The following is a 22,169-nucleotide window of genomic DNA, read 5'->3' on the forward strand; positions in this document are numbered from 1 at the left end:
AAAACGACACAACAGCTTTTAATGTCAGTCACCCAACAAAAGACCTATAGTTATGTTTGAGAGGACAGATTTCCTCATTCAGAGGAGGAGGATGGAGGCTTTAACCCAACAGGAGACGCTGTTCATTTCCTGTTTTTTAAAAAGCGTAACTAAGATCGTCCCCTAACCTCAACACCGTGGTTATTATTGTAGCCATTTCGGGTGTGGCCGAATACAAATTAGTTATTCGGCAAAGCACAAATAGTGAGTTTTATACGAATATGTGTCTCATACAAATATTTTAAAAATTATTTGTTGGGGGTGTTCCCCAGAGATAAAGTGTTCTCAATGGACTCTCCATAACCTGTTGTTCCTCTTCTCCGTTCCACAAAGTTAGGTTGTAAAAAATAGGCAATAAATGAAAAGTGCAAAGCAAGAATCACCTCTGAAGTTCCTCCCTACATGTTACACAGTGTGCTGTCTCGGTGTTATGGGTGTATAAATAGGTAGAGGTCTGTCTAAAGGTTTTATCTCAGTAGTCAGCGCAGTCGTCTATGATCTGGGAGACTCCAGTTCAATACCTGGTGTGGGGACCTCCTTCATAAGGTAGTTTATTCATGAACACTTATTGTAACACTTTAATTTTCTAAAATTAAAAGTGTTATAAAAGCAAAAACAGGATTTTTAAGCTTCTTTCCACTTTTATTCGAATACAAATACAGATACAAATACAGATACTGGAATCTCTGCACATCCCTAGTAGCCATGACGACAAAGGTGGCCTAACTTTCAGGAAGTAGTAACTTTAACCCACCACATGTTTCTCTGACCTTAACAAAGTGATCATTTTAACCCAAACCATCATCTTTCCCTAAAACCAAACCGGACCTGAACCACAGCATCGTTACATCATAAAACATCGTTACTGTTTAACAGTGATGTTTGACGGTTTTAGATGTCGTCCTGCTGACAGCGGCGCCAGATTAGAAAACGCTGCTATGTGTCGTTCTGGAGTCACATGTATGTATGTTGGTTGTTTAACTTGGAGGTCAAGTTACACATATTAAAATGCACCTAATATTTACAGTGATGGCAAATATAAAGCAGACTTACATATTAATTGATGCACATAACCTCCTACTAGGGACGTGCAGAGATCCCAGTATTTGTATTTGTTGAGGCAGCAAAATTATTTGTATTTGTATTTGAATAAAACAGTAGCTCAGCTGTATCTCTGGGGAACACCCCCAACAAATCATTTTTAAAATATTTGTATGCAACAAATATTCGAATAAAACCCGCTATTTGTGCTTTGATGAATAACATATTTGTATTTGGGCACACCCCCTACCTCCTACACAGTCAAAAAAAAAATTTTTTTCCCCAAATGGACCCGTCAAACTCTCCTATCAGACACTCAAAGTACACATACTTCATGCTGCTGTGCCTGAAATCTATGTGAACTGAACAATCTGAATGCATCAAGATTCAAGAAACTTTATCGTCTGTCAAACAGAAACTCCTCTTTGACACGACAACGGAGGACGAACGTAACAATAACAAAGCAGAGACAGTAAAACATCACAGTGAAACTGAGTTAGAAGACGAGTTTAGATGACTGAAGGACATTTTAAAGGTGTTCCTCTTCTCGAGTGGTACCCTACAGCGACAGTCTGATGAGAGCAGCTGGAAGAAGTGCTGGAGGGGATGAGACGGATACTGACAGCTATAAAGTGACTAAAACGTGTATCCTGTGTTATCCTTTATAACTATAAAACTGTAGGTCAGTCTCTTCTTCTTCTTCTTCATCTCAGTGTAGTGATGCTCCTGCTGTCCCTCTCTCTCTCTCTCTCTCTCCGGTTGTCTCGGTTGCCATGACGACAGCAGGACATCAAAAGACGCAGAAAGTGCTAAAATAAGGAGAGCAATTACTCAGAAAGATGCTGATACAGTCGATGTTTGTCGTGCCCTTCGTGAAAAAGGCTCCGACGCCTCTGATGATGTGTCTTGATAACTCATGTGATCATCACCCGGCGTGACCTCACACAGCCCGGCAGATACTCTGCCTCAGCCTCCTGACTCAGCAAGTCGGGTTCATGTTGGAGCTGAACACACACATCTACACAGTCTAACGAATTATGACACTGACCTACACAGTGGCCTTCCTGCTAATTCTGCTTGTTTGAACATATCTGACATTATAGCAGTAAATCAGGGAGGGAGATGAGAGATGCTTTTCATTCAGCTAACATGGCTCTCCTCACTTCTTCTTCTTCACCTCTTAGCTCCTCTCAGCAGGGATGTGAAAGAGAGAGAGAGAGAGAGAGAGACAACCTGGGGACGTGAGGGCGTTTAACTCACCAAACAGGACTTCCTCGCTTGCTGCAGTGTCGCGTCGAGGAGACGACGATTACTCGTGACACGCAGCGTCTTAACTGTCAAACACTGTTACCGTTAGATCACACACGAGTCAACTATCACATGTGTAGAACTAATTAAGTAACAGTTTAAAAGGGAAAAAAAAAAAACGCCTGATGACTGCTGCTGCTTCACTTCTGATTATGGATCTAATGCAGCGTCAGGCCTCACAGAATGTGGCGATTAATAGACAATTAAAATCAGTTTATTACCGAAAGAACAGAACAGACCCGAGGGAGCAATAACAGCTGCTATAAATAAAGATCTAAGGAGCTCAGATATAGAAAGTCTGGCGTCTTTTTCTTTTTTCAGAAGACAAGAGAAGAAGAAGAAAAGTAAAATCTTTTAGATTATGAAGAAAAAAAACATTAAAAAAAAGTGTTTCCATGACTCATTCATGATTCAGATTCTACACATATGTAATATTTTATGAATAACTAGACAGCTGTCCTGTTTACATGGGTAGTTTGAATCGTCTACAGCAGGTGTGTCAAACTCACCGAGGGCCACATCAGCGTAATCGTTGCCCTCAAAGGGACAGATGTAACTTTTAAATGTAACTACTCCTTAATGTTAAATAACTCTGAATGTATTACTTATTCATGTTACAAATATTATATATATATACTTGCATAGATGTAAAAAAAATATGTTTGCTTGTTGCTTTGTGATTATAACATAAATCTTTTGAATTTGTCAGGTTATGAAACCCACATGACTCCATCAATCAACGATCAAACCATCCAAGAGAATAAAGAAAAATAACATCAAACACAAGTTATTATTATTAATAACTCCGCTCCGTGTTTGGTGTCAAAATGCCGACGTAGATCGTTCTCTTTGACCACAGACCTTGAGTTTGACACATATGTAATATAATATATAACTGTTCCTTCAGATCAGCTGGACGATCAATAAAAAGATTCTGATCGATGGGTTGCTGCTGTGCAGTAAAAGACTCCTGCATTAGATCCTCGTCTCATCCAAGCAAGCAAAGTTGATTTATATAGCACCTTTAACAAGCACCAGTTACAAAGAGCTTCACAGTCAAAGAAATAAAATAAAATAAAATAAAATAAAATAAAGTGAAATAAAAATAAAATAAAATAAAATAAAGTGTAATAAAATAAAATAAAATAAAATCAGAATAAATAAAAAACAAAGACATCAGATAAAATAAACAAGGGAAGCAGATAAAATGGACAAATTAAGATAAAATATCACATACAACCCAAATGCCTGTCTGAACAAATGGGGTTTTAGCTGCTTTTTAAAGGAGTCCACATCATCTAAAGACCTTAAGCTTGTTGGAAGACTGTTCCAAAGCTTAGAGGCTGCTGACTGGAAGGCGTGATCCCCCCCCGGGTCTTAAAACGTGTTCGAGGTTCACTTAGAAAGCCCTGGATGGAGGATCTAAGATCCGGACTTAATCAAAGACACATTTAAACCATCGGTTTGTGTGTGATGGGCTGGTGGATGAAGGAGCGAGGACGGGGAGGAAGCAAAATTAGCAGATTTTAAAGCTTCCAAGAGGAGAGAGGAGTCTTCCTCATCCTCTGAGATGGCGGCGCTCTGAGCTGACATGTAAACGTTCTGAACGTATCAATCCCGCCAACTGTTTCCTTCAGCGTCATTACTGTGATTATCATCGTTTTGATGAAGAAATCGTGACCACAGAGCAGCTTCTGCCTTCATCAGCAGTTTGGTTTTGTTTAGTCACGAGGAAGAAGCTTCGTACGGTCGAACAGACGCAGAATAACCAGAGAACCAGTTTCCTGTCTGGACGTGACCTTCTATAGAAGATCGCACACGTCACGTTCTTCCTCACAGATCAGCTTCAGCTCTGCTTTGATTTGTTCGTGGTGATGTGGAAAAGGCCCTTTCATGCATGAATTATGAAATCAAAGAGTAATAATTTTAATTTATTGTTTATTTTTACTATTAAACAAGTGAAAAATCATGCCAATAACTTTTTTTTAAAATATATTGTATTTTGAAATGTGTCCACTGTAAAAAGTGATTCATGGAAATCAATATAGGAAAAAAAACATATGTTTTTACATATATATTATTTTACTACTAAGAGCAAATGGTATAAATACACATAGGAACATTAAATAACAACAATAGAGAGGCCTGATAGGCAGAATATACCCTTCGCTGCATGACGTCCACTGGAGTGGACAGATGTATTTTCAGTATTAAAAACTTGATAAAAGTATTTCTAACATCTCGGTCCCCTATCCACCTACATGAAGAGTTCTGTTCTTCGATTCAGGTCTAAGTTTCAAACCACACATTAACAAAGTTGTCCAGTCCTGCTTCCTCCAAATCAGAACCGTCTGCAGAATTAATCCGATGCTCCACCAGTCCGACCTTGAAAAAAATCATCTACGCTTTCATTTTCTCCAGACTGGATTACTGCAACTCCCTCCTCTCCGCTATAACACAAAAATCCCTGTTCCGCCTCCAACCAGTCCAGACTGGTTACTGGTTTTAACAGACGACATCACGTCACCCCGATTCTGGTTTCTCTCCGTCGGCTCCCTGTTCGTTTTAGAATTGATTTTAAGATTTTACTGATCACTTTTAAAGCACGTATGTGTCTGAAGCTCCGAGCTACATAACAGATATGTTGACCCCCCGTACGAGCCGGCCCACAGATCCTCAGCTGGGGCCCTTCTGTCTGTTCCAACGTCGAGGCTTAAATCTAAAGGTGCTTTTTCCATCAGGGCCGCTCGACTTTGGAACGACCTGCCTGAGGAGATGAGGCTCTGCAGAATCAGTGACTTCTTTTAAATCATAAATAAATAAAGACTTGCTTTTATGTGATGTTGTCTTTAGATCATCTGTCTTTTAAACTTTTTTATCATCTCTTTATTGTCTTTCTTTGCCTTTGGCCGCCATCTTTTTAAGGTCAGATCTGTTATTGTTTTCTGTTTCATGTCTTTGCTTTTTGCTCTGTCTGTCAAAGCACTTTGTAAACTCTGTTTTTAAAAGGTGCTATATAAGTTATTATTATTATTATATCTTATTTAGTTGAAAAATATATATTTTTACCTGTTTTTTTCTCTGAGAATAAAAGTATTTAACAGATATTCCCTCCGCCATTTTGAATTTATGATTCAATATCTCAAAATCACAGAAAGAGTCAAAAATGTTATTCAGATGGAATTGTAGACGACACTTTGGGGGTTTTCCACCTGGTATTTAGGACATGGTAATACAACTTAAATGGTTCAAAATGGCTTCCAAATATCTGTCCGCTGTAGTGGACACCATGCATGAACAGAGACAGAAATCAATCAATTTCTGTCAATCAATAACTGTCTTAAACTTTGAACAACATATTTTTGTTTACAGAGTTTAAACTGTTCATTAGTTCTTGATGCAAAGTCCAACAAAGCTGCAACATACTGTTAATAAAATCCAACACGATCATGGTGAGAAGTCATTTAACACTATTTTGAAATACATTTTCTCTTTTGTCTCAAACACACATCATCACTCCTGCAGCTTCATGCACACTGAGACAAACAGAATGTCATCTCCATTATAAAGAAAAACGTTACGGCGAAATCAAAGGCGGCGTCTGGCGTTCCCGGTGAAGAGCGGTATTTTACTCTCACACACACACACACACACACACACACAGATCAGCGTGGCGCGCTCTCACACTGATGAATGACTCACTGTCACTTTCACATCGCTTTCAGTCACAATAACAAACGTTTGCTCTTTCCTGAAGCTCGTGCTGTGTCACTGGGTTTCCGCTGAGTGCTCCGCAGCCTGGCGACAAGTTGAAATACTTGGAGGAGGGATGTGACTTCAGAATTGGTCCAAAAAAAGGCCTTTTTTTTTGGATAATGTCAAAGATTTGAAAAGGTCCATCTCTGAAAATGTCAGAGCGGTTGAAGTTAAAAGCGTCTCCAGTCACACGCAGACAGAGAGATAATAATGAGGCTGAGTGTGGAGGATGATGGGAGTACTTGGGTGATAATTGCAGCGGTTTTATGCTCTATTGACCCAGACTGAACGCTCTGTACACGTTATGTAACTGCCATCAGGAACAATTCCGGTTTATGACAACTTAGGTCTTATTTCCATTGTTTTGTCCATCGTTTCTATCAGTAATCGTGAAATTATCTCACCGAGTTAATGGCTGAGATCTGAACCAGTCTGGACACAAACCAACAGGTTAGACGATTATATTTGGAAGACAAAACGATAAAATTATTACTTAAATTGTCAACAGTTTGCTGATCGACTTCCTGTTTCAACTGGATTACTGTACTTCTTATAGTTGTGTGCACACAGTCTTCCTGCAATGAAGTTGGAGAAAACACTTGTGGTTTTACCTCCAGATAAACCTGTTATGATTGGTGCCAGGAGTGTAGCGTTGCCTCGGCGTATCCCGTATTTGTTGTTTTGCACCTTTCCGGCGACGAGAGTGCAGGAGCCGGAAAAAACTGCATAGATTCATGACCAACATGCACAAAGACAGAAATGTGTCAGATGTGTTATTTTCATCAGATTTGTAAAGTTGTGAGTTCTGTTTTATAAATCTCAGTCATTGCGGCAAGTGCACAAGCTGAAGATAAACCCTGAACCAGTCGTTTTCACATCAATAAGCTGCCTGAAACACCAGTTTTTATACCTGACGATGAAATAAATATAACAGAAGAAGAGCACCGATCGTGTTGCACCGGACAGTTTCTCTGACAGCAGAACATCTGTTTATCATCACGTCCGTATCATCAGTTCATCACATGGACCTGTAAACCATGATGTCATCTTCATTATTAAAGGTCAGAAATGTAATCAATGATACGTTCGTAGCGTTCATGTTGAATTAATGTAGATGAAGGGTGGAAGTATACCTCAAAAGTACCTCAAAATTGTACTTAAGTACTTGAGTAAATGTACTTAGTTACTTTCCAGCACTGCCTATCTGATGGGAAACACCTGTAATTAATTTAATGAGTAACCATAATGAAATACAACAAAATTGGAAACATCAAAATGGTCCATTGCGCAAAAAAGACTGTGGATGCCTGGTTTAGATGATCTCTTGTATTTTTTCTATTTATATTTGACTTTCTTTATTGTCATCTTGGTAAAAACAACATTATATTGAAAAAAACCTTCTGGAGTCTGTGAGGACAAGACTTCAAGTGACCCAAATCAGTAATAGAAAGAATCAATCCTGAAGTCTGTCAGAAGTTCCCATGTGCTCATGATGCATTAGAGAGACGCTCTGAAGCGCTGTCTTGGTGTTCTCAGTTTGATGAATATGACACAGCTGCCGCAGGCAGTGATTAGAAAGCACAAATTACTCACCAGTCTTTCTTTCACGACATCTTCATCGTCTCCTGCGTCCTTGGATATGAAAATGACACACTTGACTTTTTAAGATGCGCTGAAATGAAACTTTTCTCTGTAACTGAAGTAATTTAGTCGATAACTGGTGGGAGACAGCGCTGTCTGTCTCTGAACACACACACACACAACCACACACACACACACACACACACACTGAGAAAACAAAATGAGGCTCAGAGAGACAGTTTCAGCCTTGCTCCGTGCTCTGCACAGCGCACTATTCCACCGGGCGCGTGTCAGAAGCAGAGCGTCTTCACTGCGGGGAAGCCATCCGTCGTTTAAAGTCAGTTGCACTCCTACTACAGTAATTACAGCAGCCTAGTCAAAGCTGATAAAGTCCCTCAAGGCTACCGTAATTACTGCAGTAGCAGGGCAACTAAACTGCTGATTTGGTCATTTTCCTTGATTTTTGTGCTTCTACTATGGTTCAGTAGGCTACGTAGTTAAATGGTTTCTTTATTCATCTGTTTTAATTGCGTTTATTGTTGATATAAGACCAGGAGTCTGCACGGGGTGTTTTATTTTGAAAGTTGACCGGATGCTAAATGCTGTTTCTGTGTCTGACTTCCTGCCCAGCTTGATCTGCTCTATGCTGTTTAATGCGGCCTCTGTAAAAAGGAATTTAGGGGTAAGCCCAGAAGGACAAACATGTGTCAGTCAGTCACCACTTGCACTAATTAAAGCAGCTAAATATGGCCAAACAGTACTCAAATACGCTTTTAATACAGTTTAAAGTTATAATGCCTGCGTTTTTATTGCTGTTAGCTCATCAAAATATACAGCTGAGTAGGCAGGAGAAAGCCAGTCTAGACTCTAGTTTTAGAATTTAGAGTGTGAGTATATGTCTACTTTCTGTAGGCCGTATGTTCCAGTACGGTACCAGTACAGTACCAGTACAATCCCAATACGTATAAAAGAATCAGAATCAGCAGTTCAGAATCATTTGTTCATTTTTTGCCAGCCAGATTTGAAAACGCCTAATGAGAAGATTGAAATCAAAGTGTAATTTTCTGACTAACATCGCTGTTTCAGTGTTTATTGTAAGAGAGGAAAATAATTGTCTCTCCAGCAGCGTAGAGCAGCTTCTCTGCTACTTAACCCCAACCTCCTCGAGAGAAATAAATCTCGTCCGAATGGGGCTCGAGTGAGGAGTGTATAATGAACATCTCATGCAATTTTAGTCTCATTGTGAGCTCATTTTGAATTGGGTTCAGTATCACCAACCAAACCTCACAGAGAAATGTGTTTTTTGTGGTTGTAAATTTGTAGCTTTTCAACCGTGTAATTAAGTTTTTATTCTCACAACATCAGTCATTATGGATTCAAAATCTAACGCTGCTGCTCACAGCCGCTGTTTGGGATTTGCGGTACATTCTGATAGATGTAACCGATCCTAGCAATTACAGTAGCTCTTCATCCAAATTTACAACCAATTATTCATACTCACTGAACCAAACAAATGTATCTGTTCGTCACATTATCTCTTGTTAACTGTGTGTGAGCTCCCTGGTCTTTCAGAGAAGATGAGAGAAAGAGAGAAGAGGGTAGAACAGAGGAGACGGAGAGGGAACGAGACAAGACGTTACCGGCAGTGAACCCACACTTTTCTATTGTATATCTCAACCGCAGCCTTGTTAGCTGGTGCACTGAGGCAGCCCTGATGATCACAGGACCTGTCAGGAAAACACAGTTGTCATGGAGACAGAGTACATTAGCAGTAATTGCAGACAGACTTGCTTATAAGGGAGAGCTAAGTTTGGATTTTTTGCATCTATGATGAGAAAATATCCAAGTGTGTGAACGTGCAGACATGTCAAACTGACACATACAGAATTAGTTTTTGGCTCACTGGTTGTTAGGTAACGTTCCTGTCTCTGTGTCTTTGTGTCTCATTTTACTAACACAGTGGTCAGATACATGAACTGTCCAATCTAGAGCCAACAAGGAGGGAAAACGTGCGCTTTAAAGCACTCTGAAAAGTGAACCGTCCAGTCTAGAGCCAGCGAGAAGCGAAACGGCGCGCTTCAAAGCGGTCAGAGACGTGAACCGTCCAATCTAGAGCCAGCGAGAAGCGTCACGGAGCACTTTAAAGCTGTCAGAGACATGAACCGGTCAATCTAGAGCCAGCGAGAAGTGACACGGCGCGCTTCAAAAAGGTCAGACACGTGAACCGTCCAATGTAGAGCCAGCGAGAAGCGAAACGGAGCGCTTCCAAGCGGTCAGAGACGTGAATTGTCCAATCTAGAGCCAGCGAGAAGTGACACTGAGTGCTTTAAAGCGGTCAGACATGTTCCTGGAAAAACTTAAAAAATGCGTTTGGACTGATTCCCCCTGAAGTGCTTCATAAATACAGGTGCTGCTTTTGGTCGGTCACTAGCTTAATGCTTTGCTAGAAAGCTCTTCTTTCCTTTCTTCTTGCAGTTGTCATCTGTAATTACTGAATGTGACAGGAAAGGTACAGCAGTATCCCTGCTCCTGGTGGGTGATTTTGTCCTTCCTCCACGCTGTGACCTTCAGAGTAGTTTGCAGTCGAGTGTGACGCAGATGAGATGAGGATCAGCACCTCTGAGTCAGAGACCAAGCTTTTGTCCCAGAAAAAGATAGATTGCTTTATCTATCTGTCCTGACTGGAGGAGTTCGATCCTTTGTGTTCTCAAGACTGACTGCTGCTCAGCGAAGCAGGCAGTCCTGATGTCACATGGAACTAACTGATTTGCTTTTTGCTTCGTTTAATTAGACTTGTTAATTGTTCATTTATTAAGAGCCTTTCACTGTGTTTAACATTATAAAATTCAGGCTTCACAGCTCTTCAATATATTAATGGACATGAACATCAGACCGTGCAAACGCTACTGGGTCAGGAGCTTCCTGTGGGAAAGGAGGTCATGTTAAGGTGAAAAAAACTTTAAAGGGGACTTATTATGCTTTTTGTGGTTTTTTATTATTTATATACTTTATGATATTGCATGCTAAACATGGTCAAAGTTCCAAAACTTGAGGTTAATGTATGAATAAATCAAAAGTCAGAGCTTCAACCTGCCCTGAATGCTTTGTTTGTGACGGTTTTTTGCTACCTTGCTGATGTCAGATTGTTGCAGATACCGACCAATGGCTGTTTTTCCATGTGTTGTTCACATTGTCAACATGTACAAATGTATGTGAGAAACTGAAGATGATGAATGAGTTTTAAACTGTAAAGCATGCAAATATATTCCAGTAGAGCCCCAGAATATAAATATAGACGTGAAAGTGTGTATAATGTTCTCTTTAAACTTGCCACTGGTTCTTCTCTTTATACACAAACACTTTCACGTCACAGCACAGTTCAGTAAAAGTCTTTACTGTGAGTACACTAATGATACACACATAATATCAACTTCCTTAGAAGCATTCCCTTCTTTGAATACCTTTAAAGGTCTTTTATAAACTGCCCTGAAGGAAACATGTTGCTGTTTTACATAATCCTTGACTTGTGGTGGACTGCGTTATGAATATTGATGGATGCTTCTCTTCTTTTACTCTTTCCCTTGTGTGGTTTTTATATATTTTATGTTTTATGTGTTCTATTATGTGAAATTGTTTTTTTTAGGTGAAACTGCTTATGCTGCCGTCTTGACAAGGACTCCCTGAGAGAAGGGATTTTGTTTTTCAATGGACCTTCCTGTCTAAATAAAGGATAAATTAAATAAATAATAGGGCTCATGTCCCAAAGCACTGACAGCTATTGGAAGCAGGAGGCCCAAACAGTCACCTGGTGACATAACAACAACCTCTTGCTCAACACATCCAAAACCCAGAAACTTAGAATTGATTTCAGGCACAGCACTGTGCCTGAAATCAATTCTAAGTTTATGCACCCAAATCTCCCACATATAACCGTCATGGACTCATTTAAATTTCTTGGCACACATACTGGCAACACACACTTAAAGTCCAACTGAAATCACATTTAATGAGCCCTAAAAAATAATGTCATGTTATTTTTAAAAAATATATTGAAGACAAAAGGTCTTTGGGGAAATATAAGTGTCGGTGTCTGTGTTTGATTGACAGCAGCTGGCAGGCTACCGGTGTTACACCGTATGAACAAACTGCTGTAGCTACAAGCACATGGACAGACAGCGTGTCGCTAACAGGGATTTTGAAGAGCAACGACCAAACTAGCATCTAACGGGTCTGAACAGTTTACACACTGTTTAATGTGCTGCAGCTGAGCTAATTAGCTATCTAGCCTGCTAACTGATGTTAGCGGTGCAATTTTCCCGGCTCGTTCATCAAGCTAAGGTGCAGCACAAGATGTGTGTTCATGTCTGTAAGTTAGATAAGAAGCCAGGATGTAGCTCCCCTTGTGGTGGCTGTAGGTTGTAGCATCTTACATTCAGCAGTGTAGCAGGATGCAATCAGGCTCAGTGTGACCGTCTGCTCTGCCGATGATAGAACGACACGTTATCGCTTTGTGTAAAGATTTGATATACTGCATGGAAGTAATGACTCCAGCTACATAAGTTGATGATGGAATGATATTTAAAGAGGACAAATTATGCTCATTTCAGCTCTAAATTTTTATTTTTGGACTCCACTTCATTAGCTCGGCATGATTCAAAGTTTAAAAAACTCCTTATTTATCTTATACTGGCCCCTTATGCAGCCCCTCAATATACCAGTTTCTCTTACACACCATTTTAGCTCCTGTCTCTTTAAGGCCCCCCTGAGCCCGCTCTGTTCTGATTGGTCAACTTTACGTATCAGAGTTGTGTAACTTTACCGTCAATGCAAACCAAACATTTCCTGCTTTACTGCTTCAAATTAAAAGCTTTTAAATGAATGACTAATGGGAGACTTTTATTGTGAAGAATTTATAGGAAGGAAAAATGTGTTCCTCACTGATTTAGCAGAGCTTAGTTAGCGGCGCTAAAAACCGGTCGAAACTACAACATATGGAGCTATTTGGTGCTATTTGTTCAGCGGATCAGTTTGGAATAACGCAGGGAGGAAGAGTACAAGCAGAAACAGGCACAGTGATGATGATGTTTTGATGAAGAGCTGCAGACAACCAGCACACCTCCAACAGGTAAACTACTTATTTTGCTTTGCTGCGCTGTGTAATGGAGTCGTAGCTTGGCGTAACTACTCTTGGAGCGGAGCAGCGAACTCACGCGCTGTGCACGTAGCAGATGTCCATATAAAGAAATCCGTCACGAACGGACGTCAGCTCGGGATGAAAGTAGAAAAAACCGTTGGAAACTTAGCGTTCAGAGCAGTCTGAGGATCACTGCTACATACGTTTACCTCGTTATTTGACACGTCGGCCAGTTTTAACATGAACATTCAATATGGTGACATGATATATATGTCTGAAAATAAGGAAAAGCATAATACGTCTCATTTAATCTAAATGATGCAAAAATAGGTGGCGCCATCATGAAATCAAAGAACTTACATATAATTTTCACCCTTTTGGTTTCTGATGTTTTCTCAAGTGATTTACAGAGAAGAAATGTAGCTGTAGTGGACAAAAGGCAGTTTAATTTCACTTTAATGGCATATTAACTCACACTACATCTCTAAAAAAAGCCCAGCAGACAACTTCAGAAATTCAAAGTGAAACACTGAGTTTTTGTACAGTTCTCTACAATCATCACTGACACTATCATTACCTCTGTCTGCACAGCTTTAATCTGTTCTCCAGCAGATTCTTCAGCGTCACCTCCTCAGCTTTAAACTGAAGAGTGCTGGATTAGAGAGATCTGAGCAGTACAGCAGAGCGTTAATGCTGATCAGCCCTGATAGTTGTAGCAGACTTTCTTCTCATTAGCCCTGTGGCCATTTACTCTTTAAGATGTAATATTAATTTAAGTTGCAGTAAGACCATCTCACACTGTGAAGGGACTTTCTGGAGGAGTTACTGTAAGTCTGTGCAACTTATAATATTACAGTCAGCTCGGTGGAACGGCTGCAGAGCTGTCAGGAGGAACTTTCTGAAGGTCTGGGTCCAGGCGGAGTTGAAAACTTTCAGAAAATCCTTGAAGCAAGACGTAGGGAGCAAAAGAAAAAAAAAAGGAGAAAGAGATAAAAGCACTCCTTCAGTATTAGCTGAAATTCCTTTATAGCCAGAGGCAATTCTTTCAACTCAAACTGAATGAAAGATTAAGGCTCACAATGGTGCATTCCAGCTCTCCGGGTACTGTCTGCAAGTGCATGTCTGTCTGTGTGTGTGTGTGTCTGTGTGTGTGTAAATGTGTAATTTATCAGGTGCATCTACTGTATGTATACTGTTGCAGGGTTATTGTACAGCAAGACTGTATATCTGAAGCTCGGTGAGTGTTGTGCTTTAACCTCCTCATTGACTTATGTGTCTTACTTACACAAAGCAGGTTTAAAGGCTTCCAGCTGCATTATGGAACCACTTCAGCACCATGAGGTAAAGTGTAAATATGACAAAACGAGCTTTCAGAGAAGTGACACGAAATACGCTCTCTCAGCTCCCCCTTCGGTCCCTGGAGTTTTTGGATAAGTGGTAGTAATGACTGCGAATCAGTTCTTTCAACATACATCCTATTTTACAACCATTAACCATTGATATATACAGAGCCTGTAAAGGTCCATGGAGGGAAAAAAAACTAATTTGTGTTCTCAAACGAATACTTTGTGATCTAGATTTAATGAATTGCGCTCCCAAATTAATAATTTGTGCTCCTGATTCAATCATTTGTGCTCTCGATTGAACTATTTTTACGAGTCAGATGGAAGTTTTAAGAAAGCAATAAAGAAGACATTTCCCCTGTAGCATCAGTTACTGCTCCAAGCTGAATCCAAGGCATGAATTACTAAATCAAGAGCACAAATCAATATTTCTTTTCTCCATGGCCCCTCCCAGGATCCGTAGATTTATGTTGTTTGTAGTAAAATACATTTATTGGTTTTCAACACAAAAAGCTATTGGATACATACAGAAAAATAACAACTAAGAATTAGAAATAATGATTAATAAATATGTCTATGCAGTTATTAACTAGTTCATTCACAAAAACTGTTTCTTTCTCTTGGTTGGATCAGCAGTATTTGTTCTGTAGGTTCTCTTTAGTAGCGTATGTCAGATTCTCCATGACCAGGAAGCTTTGATGGTGCCACTTCACCACTTCGCCCTGAACAATTTTAATTTAAAGAGGAAAAAAACAATAGCTGAAGAATGAACTGAGGAGGTTACTGTTGTGCTACTAACACACACTGTAGTTCCTTATTTGTAAGCACTTAAATAAGTGTTTTCCAGGGCAACTATAGATCTTTAGCCAAGCTAGCAGTGTTGTTCTGACAGTTGGTCCACCACCAGAATGAAAGAATCCACAAGTTTCAGATGCCATTAAATTTTATACAGACATTCATGGTCCCCAGAAAATCCCGTCTGGAGCAACATGCTTGTATTTTAAAGTGGATGTCTTGAGTTTTTTCAGTGGGAAGCATTGCTTGTTCTTCTACAACAAAAATATTTTTGCTAATGGAAACGCCAACATATGGGCCTATTTCAGAGCCAGTATGACGACAGAAAAAAATTAAACCATCAGGAGAGCAAGACCCATGAATGTATAATAAGAGCCGGATAGGGCGCCGCCGCTCGGCCTTGCAGCCAATTTTTCCCAGTGTCCACTCGCGGTATTGTAGCGAAAAATCGCCCTGTGGCCCAAAAAGGATTTTCCCCATAGACCACCATTGTAAAAGAGACGCCTGTAAAACTGTTGACTGGACACCTTGAACTGCAAACAACGTCAATTATGACTCTTTCTATTATGAACTTTTGATCCATGGAGGTTTCATGTTTATAAAACTTTCCTCGAGTCGAGAAAAGCAATTTAAAAATCTGTGATTTGATTGAATGTAAAGTCTATGGGCCGAGCGGGAGCTTGTGGGCGGGGCCAATGGGGGAAACACTACTGCGCATATTCAGTGGGCCGAACAACGCGGAAGCAAACCCGGACGCTAGAAACTTTTTTTGGTGTATGCTCCAGGCGAGCAATTCCTAGAGGACTGAATGGGCGCCATTTTTAGTCCCGTATCCAGCTCTTATAATACATCCATGGCAAGACCCCATCATCAAGCTCATCAAATGAGCTGTTCTGATATCAGCAACAGGTCCAGTGGGTACCGCTCTTCTCTTTCTTTATAAGGTAAATTCTGCAGCTTCTTTTATTCTCTGGTTTCTAAGTGGATTCATGGAGATTTATTGGTGATGCATATCTGAGATAATGATATCCTCAGGAAATGTAGGTCACACTGAACGATATCAATATGTGTTTCATGTGTGTTCACATTTGATATAACAATGAGAAGGAGGACAATTTTTATTGGCTTCACGCAGCATCTTTGACTCACCTTCAACCTCTCATCATCCCTCTGGGGAGGCTTTGTCCTGCTCAATGTCCATGTCTATTACAGACCTTATGCTGTCAGTTCCCCATTGTTGAATTCCCATCCACAGCATGAGTTCAGTAACTGAGGAGCACATAGAATATTTCATTCCTCATCTCCTCCAGTAATGTTAATGGAGTTTTAGTCTTGACTGAAAATCATTAGAAGAGTAGAGTAAATATTCCTCAATGAACAGGTGAGATTTTGGAGAGAGGTTTCTCTGCCAAAAATTTAAATCCAGAGTTTCTTCTTCCTGGAATTAAAAAACAATACTAAAGTAAAAGTACATAAGTATTATGAGCTTGATGTAGTTAAAGTATTGCAGTAAAAGTACATAAGTATTATGAGCTTGATGTAGTCAAAGTATTGCAGTAAAAGTACATAAGTATTATGAGCTTGATGTAGTTAAAGTATTGCAGTAAAAGTAGTGGTTTGGTCCCTCTGACTGATATATTATTATATATGACATCATTAGATTATTAATAGTGAAGCATCAGTGTTAGAGCAGCATGTTACTGTTGTAGCTGCTGGAGGTGGAGCTAGTTTACACTACTTTATATACAGTTAGCTAGTTTAGTCCAGTGGTTCCCAACCTAGGGGTCGGGCCCCTCCAAAGGGTCAGCAGATAAATCTGAGGGGTGGTGAGATGATTAATGGGAGAGGAAAGAAGAAAAAACAAAGTTCTGATACACAAATCTGTTTTCAGTTTTTGGACTTTTTCTCTAATCTTTGATTTTGGCTGAAATATTGGATCATTTGAACATTTATTGAAAGCATGTGAGAAGTTTAGAGGGAAAAATCACTATTTGGTGGAGCTGTTAACAACTCATAGACATGTGAAATGTGACCCCGACTACACACTGCTTTTTGTAAGACGTCAAAAGACAAAAAGGTTGGAAACCACTGGTTTCATCTTTAACAATGTGTTGTATTTTAAAAGCTTGTTATATTATCCATTGTGTCAAATCTTCATCTGAAAAGTAACTAAAGCTGCTGAAATCTGAAATGTAGTGGAGTGGAAGTATAAAGTAGCATCACATGGAAATACTCAAGTAAAGTACAAGTACCTTAAAGTTGTACTTAGATACAGTACTTGAGTAAATGTACTTAGTTACTTTCCACTCCTGATACTGAAGCTTTAAACATGTTCCAGACACTTATTATATTTACAACAACTTAATTTAGGGTAACTTCTATACTGCTCACTGTAACTGAGGTATTGTAGGTTGAGTGAGTACAAGGACTGAACAGAAAACAGTACCTCGCCTTCCTTATCTGTGCAGCCCAATAACACAAAGTAAAGTGAGCGACTTTCAGTCCACTCCTCTCAAAAGGGAGATAAATTAAGTTGAATCCTTTGACGCATACTATTTCAAATGAAAGACTGAATAGTAGACATCCAGGGAGCAGTGAACCAGGAGACACCGTGTACAGTCATCCAAATCATTCGGCGGCCAAGCTAAAGCCCAGGACTCCAGCTGTTATCTTCAATTTATTGCTTGCACTCATCTCACCTGTCTCTCTCTGAAGATACTTTGACACTAATGTTTTCCACAAAGCTCTGAGGTTTAATTCTCCCCAACCCCATCTGACTCCCCTCCCCCAAAAAAATCAATACCCCTCACATAACAGTAATAGTTTGCAATAATCCCCAATATATGGAGTTATTAAACATAGACAGACACTTGCAATCTCCACTATTGCAGGCAATACATTTTGCTATAAACTTTATGTCTGGCTGATGTTAGCGTTACGATGCCCTTAAGTGTCAAGCACACTGCAGTTTTCAACTTTTTTCAAATTTCCAAGCTGTAGTCACGTTTATTCCACTGTTGTTCTTCGTCATTGGGAAGAGTAAAGACTTCCATACGGTGGCCAAATGCTTGAAACAAACTAGTGTGTTGTATGAACAACATGATACAGTAACACCAAAGAAAGATAGAAGAATATAAAACTCTATATAACAACCTGCATCTATATTTCAAAAACCCTGTCATGCATGAGTTATGCTTTGTTTTACAGCTATTTTAATAATTTCCTGATCATTTCCAAAGATTTTTTGGGGTAAAAAGTATTAAATTTGGTATTAGTTAGAGGGAAAATTGAAATTTCCTTGGAAAAAAACTCCATTTAACCCTTTCATGCATGAATTATGATAACCTCAGTCAGGATTTTTTTCCTAAGTGTTTTTATTCCTCTTTAGGCACGAAAAAAAAAATTTGAACTTCCTTTTTTTTAAACACGCATTTTTCAAGGAGTTTGTCTTAGTGGACAGATGATTAATTGTCATTTTCTCCCTTCATAAAATCAATACTTGGAAATTTTAACAATTGTATTTCTCCTTAGTTGTTACTTGATGTTACAAAATTTTATTTACCTGCAAGGGTCTATTACTATAGAAAGATTGTCAAAATATTCCTGAGCTGAGTCGGCCATCTTGGTTTTGAGAAATTTGTGTAGCCCTTACAAAGGCTGGCCAATGGATGGCAGCGTATGGGATGACACACTAGAGTCCACTGTGTTGGCTGATGTGCAACTATACCATTAAAAACCCCATGCATATATAAGAAAACGGCTTTTGAATAGCTGTCCACTGTAGTGACCACTATGCATGAAAAGGTTAATTAAGGAAGAAGTCCATAATTATTATTATTATGTTTTGATCCTATTGTGAAATAGAGACCAGCTGGTGGAGAAAGTGGAACATTTAGCAACTGAAGAGTCAGATATTTTTCTCAGGAGTCGGTGGAGACCAAACTGGAGCTACGAGAAGAGTGAATATTCAGTTCATTAAATGGACACGAACAGGACTCCAAAGTAAAAGCTAGTAATAAATATTTAAATCAGAAACATAGACTTCAGCAGAGGAAGTCCAAACCTTTTGTCTGCAATAAGATCACTAAATCTCTTGGGATTCTGAGAAAAATAACATTATATTACAGTTTAACATACTCTAATATTGTTTTGGCAAGTACTTTTCCAACTGCTGCAGAAAGTTTATTAGATTAACAACTTTTTCCAAAGCTGTTGTACTAAGTGCACTTCTTTTATTAAATTGCAGTTAATGATTTATATGAAAATTCTTCAAATCTGTACATTTGTCTTTAAAGTGAGATATAATTTACCTCACAGTTTTAGATATAATTTTCTTAGTAATTTACTTTCATAATTATCGAACTAGACAGGCTTCATCTTCCTTTGTATAAAACATCATGTGGTCAGTTTTCTATCAAATATCATGGAGTTATCTTGTGGAATACAAATGGACATTTAATGGATTTCTTTGTGTTATTGTCTGCTGTCAAAAACATTTGATTTGGAACAATAATCAATAAGCATTCCTAGTAACTATTGTTCATACTGTTAACATGGAAATACTCTGCATTTTTCACTATAATTTTACACTTATTTTATAGTGTAGTTTTTTGAATACTTATATTTAAACTGTATCGGTGATTTTGTATGTTTGCATTTTACTTTTTGTATGTCTTTTGGATGTGGTTTTCATATAAGCTGTTACAGATTTCTACCACATCCTCACACATAGTTTTTTTTATATTTCATTCACGTGTTTTATCTTTATATGTGTGAAATAAAAAAATAAAAAAACCTGCCATAATTATTATATGTATAATGTTTTCTTTGTTTTCATTCCTTCTCTTTGGTTTTCATCTGCAGCTGGGAACCGATGAAGATGGATGTCGCTGCTGAAGAGGATGCAGCGTACAAGCAGCACCTGTGGCAGACCTTTCTGCCTTAATAAGATAAATATGATGGGAGTAAATACTTTATTGTGATGAATTACAGTGTGTATATGTCTATGTGTATGAGTGGAAGCACATTGAATTCACCAAAGAAAAAAAAACAGAGACTTTCTTCTTTATCTTATTATCTTTAATTATGACTTACTGTCTCATAATTACAAGAAAACTATTATGAGATGGTTTTCTTGTATGTATGATAAACAGAAAAATCATTTGTAGAGGCAATATTGGAATCTATAATCAGAGTTGCAGAATATTGTGTAGTAAGTCATAATTTCAAGTAATGGTCTCGAATTTTGGTTGATTGTTGGTGAATGTGATGCTTTTCTGTATTTATTAAATGAAATAACCAATGATCTGAGATGCTGTTGTGTTTACTAATCTAGGGCTGCAAATTTTAAGCAATTTCCTTAGTTGATAGTCAGCCATGTTAACAAATAATAATTGATTAATTGTTAACAATTTATGAGATAACTTGGACAGTTATCCATAATAAAACACATGAAAAGTACATTAGGATTTTAAGGAACAGATAAAGTAAATTACTAGAGTTGTACATTAAAAAACACAAAATAATGACTTCATTTAAATTGCAAAGCTTCCATCTGTTAACAACTGGCAGTCAAATCCAAACAGCTGCACAATTTTCAGCTTCATCAAAGGACACAAATTAAATAAGACCAGATGTGTTGGACATATTTAACAATTAAAACAAATGTGACACATTTTTTCCACTAATCAGGAGAGCTGCATCCTTCAACAGTAAATAACCTGTAACATTATGAATAAATATAAAATCTCCCCACAACAGCCTTCAGTCTGACAGGTTTTATATTAAATACACAGGCCTGTTTTTTTTTTACTGTAGCTAATGTTAGTCCAGGTGTTGGAAACAGCTGCTCAGCTGGAACAGACACAATACTGTCTGGCAGCTTTTTCAATGCAGGACATCTATATTTACTGCCACTGCTAAAATGCATTTATGCCTAGAGCAGGGGAGTGTCACTTGTACAGTCCAACACTTTAGATTTAGATGGATTCACGTGTCCTGCCAACCCGTTCTCACTCTCAACTCCTCACATATCAAAGCTTGGTCAGGACCCCGTCACTTTTTAACGCGCTGGGTAGTCCAATAGACTCCCACAATGTCTGAAATGGACGCTACGAGACCGATGACGTCTACATAAGGTGACAAAGTTCAGCCTGGTCGCCAGATTAAAACGTTGGCATTGTATGTTTCTGCAAACCATAGATACGTTGAATATCTACATTTCAACACCTGTAATACAGAACATATTAACATTTCAACAATACGTATCATATCAACATTTCTGAAGTGACGTAAATTACTTCACATGACATCTATATAAGCTGACTTACTTTCTTATTTGGAGGTGGAGGGGTTGATGGATGGCTTGTAATGTTGTTGGCAGAAACTAACCCTAACCCTAACCCTAACCAAGTGGTTTTTGTGCCTAAACCTAACCAGACCTTAACCACCACGTTGTCACAGCATAAAATATAATTACTGTGATACTGCGTGTTGAAAAATGATGCTAAAGAGGTACCCAGTGCGTTAAAAAGTGACGCCAGGGGGTCCTGACCAAGCGTCAATATTTGACGAGTTGGGAGTGAGAACGTGTTGGTCCTGCTTGTTCTGATTGTTAGCACCACAGCTACAGCAGTGCTCCCTGCTGTCTGACACTCAGCTCTCAGCCTGTGTTAACCGAGCAGCTGCTTCTGTTGAAGATATTAATTTAGCATTAACATGAGCCTCAGATAGTGAGCTGAACCAGACAGCTGCCACACAACAATTACTTTATTCTGCAGTGTTCATCAACACGACTGCCACAGTCAGCAGAGCAATGCTTTCTTCTTTCTTGGGCAGCAGGAGGTGCGTTGGATTTACAATTTACTCCATCTCATTAAACAGCAAGAGACTCCACCTAGTGGCACAACTGGGTACTACAGCAAATGTAACCATGGTAACTCTTCTTCAGTCTGCGTGTGAGACGAGGACCGACACTCACTTTGATTTGTGTGGGGACTTTTATTACCTGGTCAACAAACATGGAAACCCATTGGTCAGTAGTCTCTAATCAGCACAGCTCTTCGGAAAAATTAGCTAACATAGCGTAGTGTACTAGCTAATTAAACAAGCTATAAATACTCATATAACCAAAATATAACCAATTTAGCACAAGTGCAACACAATCACCACAT

The 22,169-nt window shown here is 38.9% G+C and overlaps 1 protein-coding gene and 3 long non-coding RNA genes across 4 annotated transcripts in view; 2 read left to right on the forward strand and 2 right to left on the reverse strand.

Annotated features, from left to right (window-relative positions):
- LOC122968041 (oocyte zinc finger protein XlCOF6-like) overlaps positions 1 to 22,169 on the forward strand; it is an 813,118-nt gene that overhangs the window by 370,245 nt on the left and 420,704 nt on the right. The window lies entirely within an intron of this gene.
- On the reverse strand, positions 1,461 to 2,740 carry LOC122968098. The gene is made up of 2 exons (XR_006398753.1): positions 2,341 to 2,740; positions 1,461 to 1,889 (listed from the first exon to the last, which is right to left on the reverse strand). It is a non-coding gene; the product is annotated as an uncharacterized LOC122968098 (long non-coding RNA).
- LOC122968102 lies at positions 13,299 to 15,507 on the reverse strand. Its single transcript, XR_006398756.1, has 2 exons — positions 14,145 to 15,507; positions 13,299 to 13,801 (listed from the first exon to the last, which is right to left on the reverse strand). It is a non-coding gene; the product is annotated as an uncharacterized LOC122968102 (long non-coding RNA).
- Positions 15,779 to 20,302, forward strand: LOC122968101. The gene is made up of 2 exons (XR_006398755.1): positions 15,779 to 15,941; positions 19,861 to 20,302. It is a non-coding gene; the product is annotated as an uncharacterized LOC122968101 (long non-coding RNA).

This window comes from Thunnus albacares, chromosome 18, assembly GCF_914725855.1.
Source record: "Thunnus albacares chromosome 18, fThuAlb1.1, whole genome shotgun sequence".
NCBI lineage: Eukaryota > Metazoa > Chordata > Actinopteri > Scombriformes > Scombridae > Thunnus > Thunnus albacares.